Raw genomic sequence first — 19,338 nt, forward strand, 5'->3', positions numbered from 1 at the left:
CAAAAGTTTTAGGGTGCAGGAATCTTGAATAGCAACCAGCTGACATTTAATAAATATTTTAAAAAGAAAACCAACAATTTCCCCTTCTCTATCTATATTTCTGTGTGCGTACACATTCAACTAAGTTTAAATTATTTATGCTTACACAAGTGAGTATGTATGTATATATCTGATTATAGATGTGTGTGCGTGCACACACACACACACATGCACACACACACTCATCCCTGTATTTTCCAGATCTGTGACATCACTGGCATAGAGAAATTCTAGTGAATTCCCTGTCCCTCGCCAAAGGATATCAGCATTGATTAGTCGTTTATAGTCTTAAGAGAGTTATCAGGGCACTAAGCCTCAGTTTCTTTGTCAGTAAAATAGGGATAATAATGCTTGTCTTGCCTATCTTTTTGACGGGGTTATTATGATAAAAGCATTCCATTAGCTGTCAAGTGCTTATATAAATTTAAGTTATTTATACCCTGGGAACTTAGCTTTTCAGTCCTTGCATAATTTCAGCAGACTTTCTCAAGGCATTATAAGCTCCACTGTCAGGCTACACTGTTCAGAACATTCAACCAAAAATCTGTAAACGTTTTTTTTTTTGTATTTATCACATCTTTTCCTGTTTAAATGTACAGTCTCAGAGTGAATGAGTCTGTTGCGTGATCATGTTCAAATTGTACCAGACTTGCCTCTGGGGTCCCTGGCCTCTGTATGGAACCGACAGAGGATGTTTCTGTTTTCTGTTCTCTATGTATTTCTAATGACCTTGCTCCCGACAGGGAAAGGAAAATCCAATCCTCTCCCTCTAGGCATAGTTATAAAAAAATCTGTCTCTTCCCCAGCCTGCAATTGGATGTCTGTTTCATAAACAATCCTTAACCATCACTACAAGACTGCCTTTTCTTAAGTTTTTTTTTTTTTTTGCTTTCTTCCAATGAAGACAGAACCAAAACCTTGTCTTTAGAATCAGAAAGACTTAAGTTCAAATCTAGTCTCAGAAACTTCCTAGCTGTGTGACCTTGGACAAGTCACTTAACCTCTGTTTGCCACAGGAGAAGGAAATATCAAATTACTTCAGTCTCTTTGCCAAGAAAAAGTCATGGACGGAAGTTTATTGGGTCGCAAAGAGTCCAACATAACTGAAACAACTGAACTACAACAGAGCGTTAGACTGTGAATTGGTATCCTAGATTCTTTTTTATACTCTGTGAATGTTGATTGACACTGAACAAGACTTTCATGACCTGTTCTAATGTTCAACAGCATGCAAAACGAATTTGATCCTAACATCTTGCTGTAAGTTACATACAGCTAACTTCTGAAATGGTTGCTGCCTTTTAGCACTGCAATTATTCTTTTACATCACCTGTGTTTAACAATGAGTTGGACGGTAGGTTTAAACAAGTATTAAATTATGACAACCTAGAAATACTAATATTCAATCCCATTTTATTCACATATTCAAAATCCTGTTATTCAAGGTTGTTTCATTATTGGATAGTTTTTTATTCCCTTTGGCTTTTTCATAAAACCAGTTCCTAGTTTTATTTATTAATTCAATAGTTTTCTTATTTTCAATTTTATTAATCTCTCCTTTGATTTTCAGGATGTTCAATTTGGTGTTTAATTGGAGATTTTTAACTTATTCTTTTTCTAGTCTTTTTACTTGCATGTCCAATTCATTGATATATTTTTTATCTATTTTTATTGGTGTTCTCATTTAAAGATATAAATTTTTCCCTTAGTGTTGTTATGTATTTAGTTGCATCCCATAAATTTTGGTATGTTGTCTCATTGTTGTCATTCTTTTTAATGAAACTATTGATTGTTTCTATGATTTGCTCTTTGATCCTCTCATCCTTTAGGATTAGATTATTTAGTTTTCAATTAATTTTTAGTCTTTTCCATAGCCCTTTATTGAAGTCAATTTTTATTGTATTGTGGTCCAAAAAGATGTATTTACTACATTTACTTTTTTGCATTTATTTTTGGAGGTTTTAATGCCCTAATACAGGGACAATTTTTGTGAAGGCTCCATGTACAGCTGAGAAAAAGTATACTCCTTTCTATTCCCCATTCAATTTTCTTCAGAGCTTTGTCATATGTAACTTTTCTAAAATCCTATTCATCTTCTTAACTTCTTTCTTATTTATTTTATGGTTAGATTTATCTTGTTCTGAGAGGAGAATGTTGAGGTCCCCCACTAGTAAAGTCTTACTGTATATTTTCTCCTGTAATTCATTTAACTTTTCCTTGAGGAATTTGGATGCTATGACATTTGGTATATATGTGTTTAGTATTGATATTATTTCATTGTCTGTGGTACATTTTAACTAGGTCTATTTTTGCTTTTGCTTTTTCTGACATCATGATTGCTACCCCTGCTTATTTTTAGTTTCAGCTGAACCATAATAAATTTTGTTCCAGTCCTTTATTTTAACTCTGTGTTTCTCTGTTTTAAGTATGTTTCTTATAAATATCACATTGTTGGATTCTGGTTTCTAATATATTCTGCTATGTACTTCCATTTTATGAGTGAGTTTATCCTATTCATATTCACAGTTATGATTACTGTGTATTTAACTCCATTCTATTTTTCCCTGTTTTTCCTTTTCTCTCTTTTTACCCTGTTCCCTTCAAAAGTCTTTTTTGCTTCTGAGGACTGCCTCCTTTAATTTGCATTCCCCTCTTTCAGCTGCTTCACCTGCTCTTTCTTATTCCCCCTTCCTTCTTACTTCTCTGTTCGGTGACATAGATTGTTAAGCCCAATTGAGAGTAAATTTTATTCCCTATTTGAGTGAATTCCTATGAGAGTAAGGTTCAAGCAGTGCCTCCCACCACTCCCCATTTAGCCACTTCTGTAAAAGCTTTTCCTTTCATGTTTCTTTTATGGGAGATAATGTCCCCATTCTTTCTCTCTCTTCCCTCCAGTACATTTCTCCTTGTCACTTCTTAATTATATCACCCCCACAACCTCTCCCTATGATGATTCCTTCTAACTGTCCTAATAATGATAAAGTTCTTAGGAGTTACAAATATCATCTTCCCATATGGGAACTTAAACTGTTTAACCTTATTGAATCCTTTATGACTTCTCTTTCATGTTTATGTTTTTATACTTCTCGAGTCTTCTGTTCGAATGTTAAATTTTTTATTCATTTTGGTCTTTTCATCAGGAATGCTGAAAAGTTCTCTATTTTGTTGAGTATCCATTTATCCTCCTGAAAAATTATATTCAGTCTTGCTGAGTAGGTTATTCTTGCTTGCAATTCTAAGCTCTTTTGCTTTCTGGAATATCATATTCCAAGCCGTCTATTCCTTTAATGTGGAAGTTGCTAAATTTTCTATGATCCTGACTATGGCTTCATGATATGAATGCTTGTAGTATTTTCTCCTTGATGTAGGTGCTCTGGAATCTGGCTATAATATTACTGGGAATTCTCATTTTGGGATCTCTTTCAGGAGGCCATTGGTGAATTCTTTCAATTTCTCTTTTATCCTCTGGTTCTAGTACATCAATTTCTTGAAATATGATGTCTAGTCTCTCTTTTTTGATCATGGCTTTTAGACAGCCTAATAATTCTTATATCACATCTCCTCAATCTATTTTCTAGGTCAGTTACTTTTTCAATGAGATATTTCACATATTCTTCAATTTTTTTCATTCCTTATGTCTCATAGAGTCATTAGTTTCCAGTTGCCCAGTTCTAATTGTTTATGGAATTATTTTCTTCAATGAACTTTTATACCTGTTTTTCATTTGGCCAATTCTACTTTTTAAGGAGTTATTCCCTTCAGTGGATTTTTTGAGTCTTTTACCATTTGACCCATTGTGTTTTTTAAGGTGTTAATTTCTTCAATATTTTTGCATCTCTTTTACCAAGATGTCAACTCTCTATTCACAAATTTCTTGCATCACTCTCATTTCCCCCCAATTTTTCCTCCACATCTCTTATTTGATTTTTTAAAATCCTTTTTGATTGCTTCCAGGAATTCATGTTGGACTTGTATCCAATTCACATTTTTCTTTGAGGCTTTGCTTGTAGTTGTTTTGACATCATTGTCTTCTGAGTTTGTGTCTTGATCTTCCCTGTCACCATGGTAGTTTTTTATAGTCAATTTCTTTCTTATTGTTGTTTGCTCATTTCCCACCCTATTTCTTGATTTTGACTTTATGTTAAACTTGGGTTCTGTTCCCAGAGTAAAAGGGACATTGTCCAAGACTTCAGATTCTTTATGCTTTAGTTTTCAGAGTTAGTTCTAGGGGTCTACAAGTTTTTGCTGTGTCTAAGGTGGAATGATCCGAACATTCTGGTCTTCACACAGGAAGGATCTTGGTCCCCTACAGCCACAAGTTCTGGTGTTCCACTTGGCCCTGGAACTGGAACCTAGTTCCCTGCTCTCCTGTAGTTGTGAGCCTTGGTGCTCCTTTCTGCCTTGGAGCTGTGACCAGGTCCCTTACAAATGACCACAAATAATTCTTCTCTGTCCTGGAGTTATGACCAGTGCCCCTGCTCCCTTATGGCCACAAGTATTAGTGAGGAAGGAGGAGCCAAGATGGAGGAGTAGAAAGATACACATATGCTAGCTCCTAACACACAGCCCACAAAATACATGTAAAGAAGAACTCCCAAAAAATTCTGGAGCAGCAGAAGCCACAAAACAATGGAGTGGAGGAGATTTCTGTTCCAGAGAGACCTGAAAAACTGACACCAAAGGTCCATCATGCACCAGACTGGAGCAGAGCCCAGCTCTGCCTTGGCCACGTGGCACTGAGAAGAACAGATCCAAGCAGGCTTCAGGGACAGAATCTCCAGCAGCAGCGTAGGTCCCTCCACCCACAGGCACCAAAGGTCAGTGAGAGGGTCTTTTTAGCTTTCCGAGAGGGGAGCAGGGTGTCTCCATGACTCAGCCCCGCCTTGGGAAGCAGCAGCAGAGGCAGCAGTGGACTGGGTTCCCAAAGCAGGTGGGACCCTGGATCCACTGTTGAAGGTCTCTGCAAAAACACCTTGAGGGAACTAAACCCCATGTGGCAGCCCTGCCCCAACCTGAGCACCTGAACTTAATCTCACACTGAATAGCAACCCCACTCCCGCCCAAAGCCCTGAGGCTGAGAAGCAGCATTTGAATCTCAGCCCCTAAGCGTTAGCTGGGCAGATCTGAAGGCAAGGTGGGTGTGGAGAGGACACTCAGAAGTCAAGTAACTGGCTGGGAAAATGCCCAGAAAAGGGAAAAAAAAATAAGACCATAGAAGGTTACTTTCCTGGTGAACAGATATCTTCTTCCATCCTTTCAGATGAGGAAGAACAATGCTTACCATCAGGGAAAGACATAGAAGTCAAGGCTTCTGTATCCCAAACATCCAAAATAAATATTCAATGGGCTCAGGCCATGGAAGAGCTCAAAAAGGATTTTGAAAATCAAGTTAGAGAGGTGGAGGAAAAACTGGGAAGAAAAATGAGAGAGATGAAAGAAAAGCATGAAAAGCAGGTCAACACCTTGCTAAAAGAGACCCCAAAAAATGCTGAAGAAAATAACACCTTGAAAAATAGGCTAACTCAATTGGCAAAAGAGGTTCCAAAAGCCAATGAGAAGAATGCTTTAAAAAGCAGAATTAGCCAAATGGAAAAGGAGGTTCAAAAGCCCACTGAAGAAAATAGTTCTTTCAAAATTAGAATGGAACAGATGGAGGCTAATGACTTTAGGAGAAACCAAGAAATCACAAAACAAAACCAAAAGAATGAAAAAATAGAAGATAATGTGAAATATCTCATTGGAAAAACAACTGACCTGGAAAATAGATCCAGGAGAGACAATTTAAAAATTATGGGACTACCTGAAAGTCATGATCAAAAAAAGAGCCTAAACATCATCTTTCATGAAATTATCAAGGAAAACTGCCCTGAGATTCTAGAACCAGAGGGCAAAATAAGTATTCAAGGAATCCACCAATCCCCTCCTGAAAGAGATCCAAAAAGAGACACTCCTAGGAACATTGTGGCCAAATTCCAGAGTTCCCAGATCAAGGAGAAAATATTGCAAGCAGCTAGAAAGAAACAATTCAGGTATTGTGGAAATACAATCAGGATAACACAAGATCTAGCAGCTTCTACATTAAGGGATCGAAGAGCATGGAATATGATATTCCAGAAGTCAAAGGAACTAGGACTAAAACTAAGAATCACCTACCCAGCAAAACTGAGTATAATACTCCAGGGAAAAAAATGGTCTTTCAATGAAATAGAGGACTTTCAAGCATTCTTGATGAAAAGACCAGAGCTGAAAAGAAAATTTGACTTTCAAACACAAGAATGAAGAGAAGCATTAAAAGGTAAACAGCAAAGAGAAGTCATAAGGGACTTACTAAAGTTGAACTGTTTACATTCCCACATGGAAAGACAATATTTACAACTCTTGAAACTTTTCAGTATCTGGGTGGTATTACAAACACACACACACACACACACACATATACACAGAGCACAGTATGAATTGAATAGGATGGGATCATATCTTTAAAAAATGAAATTAAGCGGTGAGAGAGAAATATATTGGGAGGAGAAAGGGAGAAATGGAATGGGGCAAATTATCTCTCATAAAAGAGACAAGCAAAAGACTTTTTAGTGGAGGAAAAAAGAAGGGGCGTGAGAGAAAAATATGAAGTTTACTCATCACATTCAGCTAAAGGAAGGAATAAAATGCACACTCATTTCGGTATGAAAACCTATCTTACAATACAGGAAAGTGGGGGAGAAAGGAATAAACAGGGTGGGGGGGATGATGGAAGGGAGGGCAATGTGAGGAAGGAGCAATTTGAAGCCAACACTCTTGGGGAGGGACAGGATCCAAAGAGAGAATAGAAGCAATGGGGGGCAGGATAGGATGAAGGGAAATATAGTTAGTCTTACACAGCATGACTATTATGGAAGTCATTTGCAAATCTACACAGATATGGCCTATATTGAATTGCTTGCCTTCCCAAAAGGAATGGGTGGGGAGGGAGGGATGAAGAGAAGTTGGAACTCAAAGTTTTAGGAACAACTGTTGAGTACTGTTCTTGCTACTAGGAAATAAGAAACACAGGTAATGGGGTATAGAAAGTTATCTGGCCCTGCAGGACAAAAGAAAAGATGGGGATAAGGGAAGGGAGGGATGATAGAAGAGAGGGCAGATTGTTGATAGGGGCAATTAGAATGCTTGGTGTTTTGGGGTGGAGGGAGGGTACAAATGGGGAGAAAATTTGGAACCCAAAATTTTGTGAAAATGAATGTTAAAAGTTAAATAAATAAATTTTTTAAAAAATCAAAAGAAAAGTATTAGTGAGCTATTGATCCTCTTTGCCCTCAAACTGTGACCTGGGAATGTATATAGGCAATGCAACAGGGTCCTGTACCTAGTGTCAGCAAAGGATTCCCTATAAGCTCCTTCTGACCTTTATTGTCTGTGGACTGAGAGCTACCAAAGTTACTGTTGCTGTTGTTGGAGCTGCCTCTGTGGCCTGTTGCTGGCGTTGTAGTGGCACCAGTGATGTGGGTTGCACTATGTTCTGGGCTAACTACCACCCCCAGTATCACAGAACTTTACTACCAATCTCCTAAGTTGTCTTGAGTTGGAAAAATTTCTTGCACTGACCTTATGTTGGCTCTGCTGCTTCAGAATCTAATTTGAGGTGTTATTTTAAAATTGTTTGGAGGGGATGTTGGAAGTGTTCAACTGATCTGCTCTCTATGTTCCATCATCTTGGCTCCACTCCCAAGAAGGTGGGATTTTAGCTGAGACTTGAAGGAAATCAGGAAGACCAGGAGGCAGAAATTAGGAGAGAGGGCATTCCAGTCATGCAGGGTAGCCAGGAAAAATGGACAAAATTGAGAGACAGAGAGTCTGATGCATCAAACAGCAAAGAAGTCAATGTCCCTGTATTGTAGTGTACTTGGTTGGGAGTAAGGTATAAGAAAACTGGAAAGCTAGAAAGGGGCTTGCTTATGAATGACTTTAAAAGCCATACATAGGATTTGATAGTTGATCCTGAAATTAATAGAGAATCACTGGATTTTATTGAACAGAGCAGTTGACATAGTTAGACTTGTGCTTTAGAAAGATCAGAACAGAGGATGGACTGGCGTGAGGAAGATGTCTCAACTGACCATTGCAATGGACCAGTCATGAAGTGACAGGGACCTTCACTAGGGTACTTCAGTGTCAGAGGAAAGAAGGGGGCATATACAAGAGAGGGTTTGAAAGTAAAACTGATAGGATTTAGTAAAAGAATATATGGAGTGGAGTGCAGGGTGAGAGAGAGTGAGGAGTCAAGAATGACAGCTAGTTTGTAAGCCCTCGTGACTAGAGGGATGATGATGCCCTTGACAGTAATAGGGAAGTGTGAGAAGAGGAGAATCTTGGGGGAAAGATAATAAGTTCAATTTTGAACATGTTGGATTTGAGACATTAATAAGACATCCAGTTTGAGATGTAGGAGATTTAAGACTGGAAGCCAGTAGAGGGATGTTAGGGCAGGATAAATAAATCTGAGAATCATTTGCGGAGAGCTCTATGATCTTCAGGCATTAGGGAAATATAGTTGGATGGGAAGGCAGTCCAGTGTTTCCTACTTCTATATGGTTGAGGTCATGTAAGTTAGTTAGTATTAAAAATAGTAGCTGATAAGTATATAATATTTTAAGGCTTTCCTATGCATTCTCTCATTTGATTTTAACAACAACGTTGTAGTGCAAGGAGGTATTATTATCCTCATTTTATAGATGAAGAAACTAAGGATTGTGTAGGTTAATTGAAATGTACATGGTCACACATTTAGGCAAGAATTGGAGAGAAGATTCAAAACCAGGTCTCTCCTAACTTCTAGTTCAGCACACTTTCTGCTTTATACTATAGTGAATACTGCTTTCAGCACACTACATTACACTGGGTCTTAAGCAGATCCAGACCCCAAATTTGGCCCTCTTTCTACTGTCATACTTGTTCCCATATGCTATCACAACTATGATCCTACCAATATGGAAATCCAGAGGAGAAAACAACCCAGAGAATGGTACAATGAAAATCTGAAGAACAAAGACCTGCGTCTAAAAGCCAGTTAGGCTATTTACCTGTCTAATACGACCAGTTTACTGAAACTCCCTGGCCTCAGTTTATTCAGCTGTAAAACAAATGACTTGAAATAAAGGACCTCTAAGGTGCCTTTCAATTCTAAATCTGTGATCCTAAATGACAGGCTTCCAGACTGCTCTGATTTCTATGTATTAATGTGTTGTCAGTTATTATACTAGACAAACCTCTGTCATGCACAGTGAATTTGCTTTTATCAATAACTTGAGTAGAAAAGATCTTGCCCCTGCAACAAATAACACCTATAACACATCTCTCAAGCCAATAATGACAAATGCATAACATGTTACTCCCAGATCTCTTATCTGGATTTTCCTGACTTCTCCATGATCGAACCTCCTGCTTCTTTTCCTTCAAGTAAAAACAAAACCCTCACCCTATCACCACATCCCTATTTCTCTCATAGCCCTTTTCCTCTTTATCTTCTCTTTTTTCAAATATCTTCTTTGAGTCTGATTGGCTACCCATTACCTCATAGTCTCTTGGCTGGGTCTAGAATTTGAGGGGGTGATCTCACAGTCAGCTCCCAAGCAGAGTTAACGATTTCCTTTCTGAATAGTCACCTTCCCCAGTTGGATTAACACCTCTGTCTTGTAGGAGTGCCTAAAATTCTGGCATTAACTGGAGCTATATAAGTCTCTCTGCTCTCTTCACCATTGAAAGACTTCATTCATGGTAATTCCAATCATTGTCCTAGCTTAGTTCCAGAGGGGAAATTGGAAACACCCCTTGTGCTCCATTTGACTTAAGAGGCATTTGAGGCATTAGTATAAAAATGTTTCTTCCATATCCTAAAAGCTCAAAAAATTTTCTTCAAATCTTTATGGAGACTTTCTCAACCTAATTTTTATGGTTGTCCCTTGTGATGTGAAGAATTATCCTTCAATTATTGGAAATTCTAAGATTCCATTTAAGGCATAATATAAACAATGTGTTCTGAAAGCTGAGTCACAGATAAGCTGGGAGAACTCTTATAGATCACTTAGATAGATCGCTGATTTTAGAGATTAAGGAATTGAGGTCCAGAGGTCATAAGATCATAAGATTTAGAGTTGGAAGAGACCTTATAAATGAAATCTAGCCTTTGATAAATGTTTGCCATTGTCTACCCCAAGGTCATACAGATATTAAGTAGCTGAAATGAGATCTTCCAAAACACACAACCTCTATAAAAACAACATTCCAAAATGGTGTCCTGTTCAACCCACTCCAACGTGGGGGACAATTAAGCCAATAAAATTTTTATTTAATTTTGTTAGCATTTTCTTAAGGATATTTCATGGCATGGTGAACCATGAAAAGATTAGATTAAAGATGCATATTTTATTTTACCCTCCCTTATCAATACCTTCTCTCCTCTTTTCTTTCTCTTCCCCTCCTTTCCCTTCCCTTTGATCAAAACCTTTCTATGGTTCCCAACTGCCTTCAAGATAAATTCTAAAATCCTTAGCCCTGTATTCAAAGCCCTGTGGAATCTAGCTCCCACTTACCTTTCCAACATTCTCTTTTCTTTTCTCTCCCCTGTCCTAAGATCTCACTATTTTTTCTGTCCTTAACCTTGCATATGTTATCTTTCGTTTCTTTGTTCATATTCTTCTTTATACAATCTCCTCTCTCTTTGTTTTTGTTCTTTAGCCATGAAATTTGAAACTAACTGTATGTAGCTTTTCATTATTCTGTCCTGTATGACATGGTCTTCCACTGCATTCTGGGCCATCTCCAGTTGTCCCAAGCTATATCTTGTCATTGGACCCAAATGACTCCAGAGGAGAAAAGTGAGGCTGGTGACTTTACAGAGCTCTCCCTCACTGAAATCCTATTCATTTACATGTCATAGCTTCACCTCCCTGATGTTATGGCCCTCTTTAAGAATGAAAGACAAAATATAACAACAACATGGTAAGGGATTAGATAGGGAAGATTCCCAGTGATGTATTTGTGTCTTTAGGAAATTCTTAGTGTTTGTAGAAGTGAATCCATTCAATTTCTCAGTAGTCAGTAGTGAATGTGGAGCTTATCTCCTCTTACATATAAACAAATACCAGAACTTAACTGTTCATATGGACTTATTTCTACTCATGAGGGTGACAGTGAAAAATAGAAATCCATTAACACAGCAGCAAGAAGTAATGCAGTAATGATGCTTGAAACTTCCTGGGATGTTGGGTTTTAGAAAACATAAATAATACATTATCAGCCAGGCCATGGGCAGCCAATGTCTCCTCTCTTTGGCAGCCAAGAAATCTCAGGATATAATGATGCTTTAAGTCAGGGGTACCTAACTCAAGGCTGACTAAGTGCAGGCTGCCTGCAATACTTCTGAGTGCATCTGACCCAAAATAAAATGTAATTGGAAAAGATTTAACAAAATAAATATACAAATAAAGCATAGATAATGCTAATTTGTGGCTTTTTAAAAGTCAACATGTACCTGTAGGGATCCATTTCTACTTGAATTTGACATCACAGTACTAAGTAATATGTTACAAATCCTATGAAACTCTTAGAAAGGCAATTTGCTCTTAGATGAATGGGACTATTTTTGTGTCCTCTTCGCAGATGAGAAAACTGAGACTATATTGCCTTAGGCAGAATCAAAATAGTGCAATTGGGATTACAGATAAAGGCTCTTCAGATTCAAGCTTTAACTAAAACATCTAGAACCAGTCATTAGAATGGAGTTAATCTGAGGGGTACAATTAGAAATCATTGGCTAATATGAACTAAAGGGAAGAAAAAGGAGTGAAGGGTTCACTATTAATCAAACATGTCAGGCCGTTTGGTCCATCCACTGGCCACAGCAACTGGCAATAATATGCTAAATTATTCAAAGGTAGATCTTGCACAATGATAATGCTCTGAATATATGGAGTGGTAGCCACTCAGGGAATAAACAAGTGCTCTCAAAGAGGAAGCAATGAGACCAAGAGCTTACAAACAGAGAAGTAGAGTGCTTTTAAGTCTGTGGTCCTTATTCATCCATCTCTGATGAAGATGTCCAGTCCTTTGGAATGCATCTAGGCAATGAATAAGCTCAAATGGGCTTCTGGGATCCATTCTCTCCCTTTGGTGCATGCCCACCTTATTTTAATGTCATGGTGGGACTGTGAAGGTGGCATTTCGCTCCATGAAAAGATGGCTGCTATTGATTCCCAGATAGCTCTTCTACAGAATCCTGCCAATGCTCATGCTATTTCCCTCAAAAATGTTAAATATAAATTCTGTATAAAATTATACATTTCAAATATAACATCATACATGGCAGTTTGGGGGCATGAACATAGGCTTATCTTTCTTTATATTTTTTGCCAAATTTCTCTTCATTCTGCTGGTATTCCATATTGCCTGGTTACCCAATGTAGCATAGATGTGTTCATTCAATATTTTTTAAGCCAAAAAAGAATTACATGGACATTAGTTTGGGAAATTCCAACTTCTATTACATTAAACATTTGTCTAGAAAGTCAAAGACTTGTTCTAATGGTAGCAGTGGACTTCAGGGATTCCCCTCTAATGGTACAATGGACTTAATTCCCTTTTATTTGTAAGATAGTTACTAAGGAAGGAATTTTGCCAAGAGATGTACTTCTCTTCAGGGTTACCAGCTGAGTCTTTGTTTCTACGATCCAGGAACAGGCTCTGACTCTCAAAGGAGGAAACTCCTCTCAATCTCATCCATTCTCTTCTCTTCAGATTAGTTCTAAAGTTTTGCCTGGAACCCTGGGAAGTTAAATGCTTTGCCCAGGGTCATACAGCTAGTACTTATCAGGAGCAGTATTTGAAGCTGGGTCTTCCTGATTTTAAGGTCAACAGGCCATGCCTAAATGAAAACTATACCTTTCTTAGCATTTGACCTTTGAAAGTGGTGTGTCTGATGATGGAGAATTCCTTGAGATAGTATATTTTCCTGATGAAAATTTATAGCAAGGTTTTTGTTTTATTGGTCAATTAGTTGTATCTCTCTCCATGGCTTTTCTTGGCAGAGATATTTGAGTGGTTTGCCATTTCCTGCTCCAGCTCATTTTACAAATGAGAAACTAAGGCAAGCAGAGTTAAGTGATTTACTTAGGATCTCACAGCTAGTAAATATCTGTGATTAGATGTGAATTTACATCCTCCTGATTCCAGGTCTGGCAAGCTATCTATCCTCTGTGCTACCTGGCTGCCCTCTAGCAAGGTGAAGTATCCTAGAGTAGCTGTGTGACTGAACAAGCTATTTCACGCGTCAGGGTGGGTCTTTATTTCCTTATCTGTATAAGGAAAGGGTTGGAGTGGGGTTGGAGTCCCAATTAATTGGGGTTGAAGTTCATGGATAGATTTGAGGGGATATGTGAACTCAGATGGAAAAAAAATTCTATTTTTATTTTAATTAACCTCTAACTTAAATTTAGCATTTCCTTCAACAATGAATTTTAAAAAGGAAAGAAAGAAATAAGTACAACAGCCTGGTGCCTACAATGTACTAGGCATTGTGCTAAAAACCAAAAATTCTCCTTTGAAGGTATACATAGGCTTCAGACTGCTGAAGGGATTCATACTACCAAAAAACAAAAACCAAGACCCCACAACAATAAAACCCCCAAACTCTGTAATTCTATCATTCCTTAATTTCTTCCCTTATTAGTGAAGCACTTCCTTCCCTAAGAGGAATCGTTATCCATCAGACCACTCAGCCCTGCAAGAACATAGTCTGATGATTTATTAATACCTAAGAAGGGTCCATAAAGCAACTCAGAAATCAACCCAACCACACAATGTAAGTCACTGAACACCCACCACCTCTCCTTCTCTGACAAGTAGATTTCTGTTAATAGCTTATGAAATCTTTGGAAACACCCTCCTTTTCCCCTCTCCCCATGGTTACTAAATTAATGACGTGACTTCAACCAAGGGTTCATGCCTTCCCTCTGTTCCTCCATCTGTCTAAACCTCAGGCAATTGTGATAAAAAACAATTCTGGGTGAAACCTTAAAATTCAAGCCTTCTCTCTTCTGTCAATGGCTAACACATTTCCAATTAACTGTGAGAATTGAAGGTAGGGAAGAGGAGAAATAATTCGAATCCACAGATAATCTCCAAACCTCATTTGGCCAGGCTCTTCCCATCCCCCAGTCCCACCCCACTCCAAGATGTTTTATCAATATGACAAAATGGATAGATATGAATTTCATCTCCACTCTGGGTTTTTGCTCACACTCTGATAGAGCTGTTAACAATCCATGAAACAGCCACAAGGCAGACAATGCAGGGGGAAGGAAAAAGGAAATGAACAAGTGGCCTGATTTAACCACAAGAGCCGACTATATAAATTAAGGACTAATAGATCTCCATGAAGGCAATGTATTTGACAGAAGCACCTGGGATTCAGCCCAAGCTGTGGGAAGGCTAAGTTCTGTTAATTCTTAGAGAACACACATGTACAGACTGTTTCCCACCAAATGTCATTTATTGTTTCCCAGAAGATGTGATGAAACAACATCGGAGGTGGGGGATGGGTAATTTATGCATATGCAGTAAGGAATTTAGCTTCAGTAAGAAGGCTGTAGCTCACTGGGCTGCCAGAGTTAGTCTTCCATCACCAAGCATCTGAGTAATTCTCAGCTGATTGGTTCAGTGACATCATAGCAACACAGTTACTGTTTACTCCTTCCTCAAATGATCATGGACATACTTGATTGTTTACATCATATTTCCCTCTAAAAATAAGCTCTTTTAGGGCAGATTTTTAAAAAATTGAATCTAGTTTAATTTAATAACATTTTATTTTTTCCAATTACATGTAAAGGCAATTTTCAGCAGTCATTTTTTGAAAGATTTTGAGTACCAAATTTTCCTCCTTCCCTCCCCCACCTTTCCCCAAGATGGAAACAATCTGATATGTTATACCAATCACATAAAACATATTTTAGAGTAGAATAGAGTAGAATTTTTTGATTTTGTTTCCCCAGCAACTAACAGCAGAGTAGACTAGGTACTTGATAAGCAAGTATTTGTTGGTTTAGAATTTGCTTATAACATAACAATGGCATCCTTATAAAAGGATGTCATGGGAAGGTTTGCATTTTTTTTTTAAATGATGGAATAACCAACTATTTATTAAGCACTTAGTATATGTCAGGATCTGTCCTAGGTTCTGAAGACACAAAGACAAAGGATGATTTAAAGTTGAGATAAATCATGTAGGAACTATGGTTCTGTTTGATATGACTTTATTTGGAAAATAATAACTAGTATTTATATAGCATGCTAAGGTTTGCAAAATGCCTTACATTTATTATTTCATTTGGTATTCAAAGCAACCCTTTTAGCTAGGTGCTATTATTATCCCTATTTCACAGATGGGGAAACTGAGGCTGTAGAGGGTTAAGTGATCTGAACAGTTCTCAGAAACCTGCCTCAGTGCAAGTGATGTGACCATCTTCTGTTCCAAATTGATATGGGTTGGTCTCTCTTTCCTTGTTTAGTGTGATGCTGGATTCTCATTCCTATCAAACCATCAATAATGTGTGTGTGTGTGTGTGTGTGTGTTTTAAAAGAAGGCGGTAAAAGAAGAAGGGGGCATCTAAGTGTTGCAGAGGATAGAGCACTGGCCCTGGAGTCAAGAAGACCTGAGTTCAAATCCAGCCTCAGATACTAGCTGTGTGATCCTGGGCAAGTTACTTAACCTGAATTGCCTCCAAAAAAAAAAAAAAAAAAGGAAGGAAAAAACTGACCAGTGTGTCTCCTAAATAGGCATTTTATTGGCTATGAGCAAGACTGAAGAGGTTGTGGGGCAAAATAGGTAAGATTTCAATCCTGGCTCTGCAACTCACTTACCAACCCCACGTTCCCCTTGGGAAGTTACTCAATAGCTTCATTGAGCCTCAGTTTCTTCATAAAATAAGGAGGCTACACTATAAGGTTTCCAATATCACTTCCAGCTTTAACACTTATAATCCTATGAATCAAGAAACACCAAAGGTATGGTGACTTGTAGTTCCTTCCCAGAACTTTCCAGACAGAAGGCAGAAGGTGACCAGAGAGGAATGGTAATCATTCATTTGGCCAACAGCCAGAAGTGAGATCCAAGGCCAGGCTGAATCAGGATTATGGGAGAGGATTAGGCAAAAGTACAGCCCAAGCTGCCTGCAAAATGCAGAAGTAGCCAATGCTGGGTCTAAACCAGCCTAAATCAAAATATAGAGCACAGAACAGCAGAACAGGACAAAACAGGATCCTGGCTGAACAGGTCAGAGAGTTGGACAAATGAGGCTGTGTCTCTGTGATAAAGTAGGAGAAGGCTTCCTTTGGATAGTCAGGGTGGGCCAATAATAGCCTCTTCTAGGGCAATTTATGAATTTTACCAGAAGGATTGCTATGGGGTCAAAAACGTAGGTAAGTTGCTCTAGAGTTGAAAGAACCCTACTTCCAGTGGGTTCTCAAGGTCTGTTCTCAAGGTAGGATCATCAGTTACCTCATCCCAAGGGTGCCCTGAGTCAAGACACAAGGGAGCAGACAGATGACTTTAAGCCATGATCCCTCCTGAGTGCTAATGTCTTCTGATGCCTGATTTCTCCTTCAGAGGGAGCTATGGGGACAGAGTTCAGGAACTGGGACCACAGACTCCTATATTTGGAGCTTGGAAGTACCTTAAAAGGTCATCTGCTACATCTGGGTCCAAATGAAAACTCTTCTCCTTGGCATTTAAAGCCCTTTACAACCTGGCTCCAACACCCCTGCAGCCTCAGACACTGTCTCCTTCATGAACTCTCTGTTGTCATTTCTGTTTTGTCTGATTCTCCGTGGCCACATTTAGGGTTTTCTTGGCAAAGATACTGGAATGGTTTGCCATTTCCTTCCCCAGCTCATTTTTCAGATGAGAAAACTAAGGCAAATAGGGTTAAGTAACTTGCCCACGATCTCACAGCTATGATTCAGACCAGATTTGAATTCAAGAAGATGAGTCTCTATCCACTGCAAGATCTACTCTATGTGGTCCTATTGTCATCCCTCACATATCTCCGTTCCTGTGCCTTTGCCTTCCTCCCATCACTGAAATGCACCGTTTCCTCATTTCAACCTCTTCACATTCCTAGTTCCCTTCAAAAATCAACTCAGGATCCACCTTCTACTTCTATCTCCACGCCTCTTTGGGAGTATCTTCTGCCCCCAAATTACCTTGTATTTGTTTTGCATATTCTACTATGCGTACATATCACCTCCCCTAATAGAATGTAAGATCTTTTAAGCCTCAGACTCTTTTACCTTCATCTTTATACCCCTTAACACCTAGCACAATCCCTGGTACACTGTAGGTGCTAAACAAATACTTGCTGATTGATTAATCTAGCCCAATCCCCTCATTTTCTAGATAAGACAAATGAAGCCTTAGAAAAAGCTGATTGGCCCAACACCTCCCAGGTAGCATGCGGCAAAGCTGGATTTCTTGATTCCAGATCTAGCCATCTTTCTAGAGGATCCCCCGTGGGACTTGGCATCCTTTCCCTCTAAGTAGATGCCCAGTGCTTATACCAGCATCTACCATGGATGACCCTTGTGGTTCAGACTTTGCCTCAACTCAGCACTCTGGCTTGCCTCAGTTCTGAACCCAGGCCTGCAACAAATCCCAGGGATCTGAACTCAATTTTTTCCTCTTCTCTTGCTTATTTGCATGGCTTACTGGAAACCTTCAGATGGGGCAAGTGTCAATATTTTGATGTGCTGCCATGACACATCTCTAGAGTCAATGTTTGCTGGGGCACTTTTGCAATACAGGCTAAAAGAGGCAAAGCAAATAAATGGAACACACTGAGTGCACACACACACACACATACACACATGGAAAAAATCAACTTTGAGACCTGTGAGGACCAACTCCAACAGGGAGAAATCATAGCTGCATGAGGTCAGTAGGGGACCCTACCCAATCCTAAAAGAATGGGCCCTTGAATCTTCAAGATACCATCCTTCCTTGCAAGCCAAGCCCAGTTTAAGAAAAATCAAACATCAGGGGATAGGTAAAAATAAATAAATGAATGAATGAATGAATGAAAGTAAAAGGAATAAATAAGTAAACAAACAAATGATTGAATACAAATAAGAAGAATAAATAAATTAACAGAAAAACAAAAGGAAACCACCTTTCTTCCAATGAAATAAGCTATGGGGTGACTCACTCTGAACCTAGAGCTTCCTAGCTTGGAGAGAGCAGATTTTGCTAAGAGACCATTTAGAGTCTTCAGTGAAACTGAAGCCATTTGAGAGCACTTGGATGCTCCACCAAAGTCTAGAGTCTTTTGTCTCTTCACCCCAAAATGGATTGAGTACTTATGGAGAAATAAATGGCCAAAGGTCCAAAAGATAATGATTCAGTAAATCAATGTATGGATGAGTATGGGGCAGCTGAAGAATTTGTTAATGTTACTATCAGTATTTTCAAGTTGGAGGTCTACTTTGGACAGCTCCCCAGACAGAACCACTGGTACAAATCCTCTACCAGTGGGAGAGGGACAATTCATTCTGGAAGGTGCTGGGGAGACTGTGCCAACCGCTGCCTACACAGGACACTCACTGTCACAGTTAAATGAAGTCAGGAGACTGGGAATGAGTAGCTTTCTGAGCTATAACATGATAGAAGAGCTCCCCCAATTCCCATCACTATCACCAATGTCAAACAGAGCCAGCAGTAATTACCTCTTAATCCCCTGAATAATTTAGGCTTCATTAAATGAATAATATTTAGAAATTTAGTAGAATGTAACCCTTGAACAGAAGCTTACTGTATAGTTAAGGCATTGGGTGTCTTCCAGAAAACTAATTTGTGAAAGGAATTTTTATAATTTGAAATTTTTCTACTGACTAACATGAAGAGATACTTCATGCACATATTTGATGGGTCAGATGATACCACTGGCACAGATTCCTAATGTTTAATTTATCTTAATTATATATTTTATTTATTGCATTAAATGTTTCTCAATTAATTTTGTAAAAAAAATTAACATTCATTTAAAAAATTTTTGCGTTCCAAATTTTTCCCTCCTTTCCACCCCTCCCCCACCCATTGAGAAACCAAGCAGCATGATATTAATTACATGTAAAATCATGCAAAACACACTTCCCTATTAGTCACTAACATTTAATTTATAAGGTTCTGTGTCAATTCAAATCAATATAATTAATTCAATTCAATGATTAGACATTAAGTGCCTTCCATGAGCAAGGTATTCT

This window comes from Notamacropus eugenii, chromosome 6, assembly GCF_028372415.1.
Source record: "Notamacropus eugenii isolate mMacEug1 chromosome 6, mMacEug1.pri_v2, whole genome shotgun sequence".
NCBI lineage: Eukaryota > Metazoa > Chordata > Mammalia > Diprotodontia > Macropodidae > Notamacropus > Notamacropus eugenii.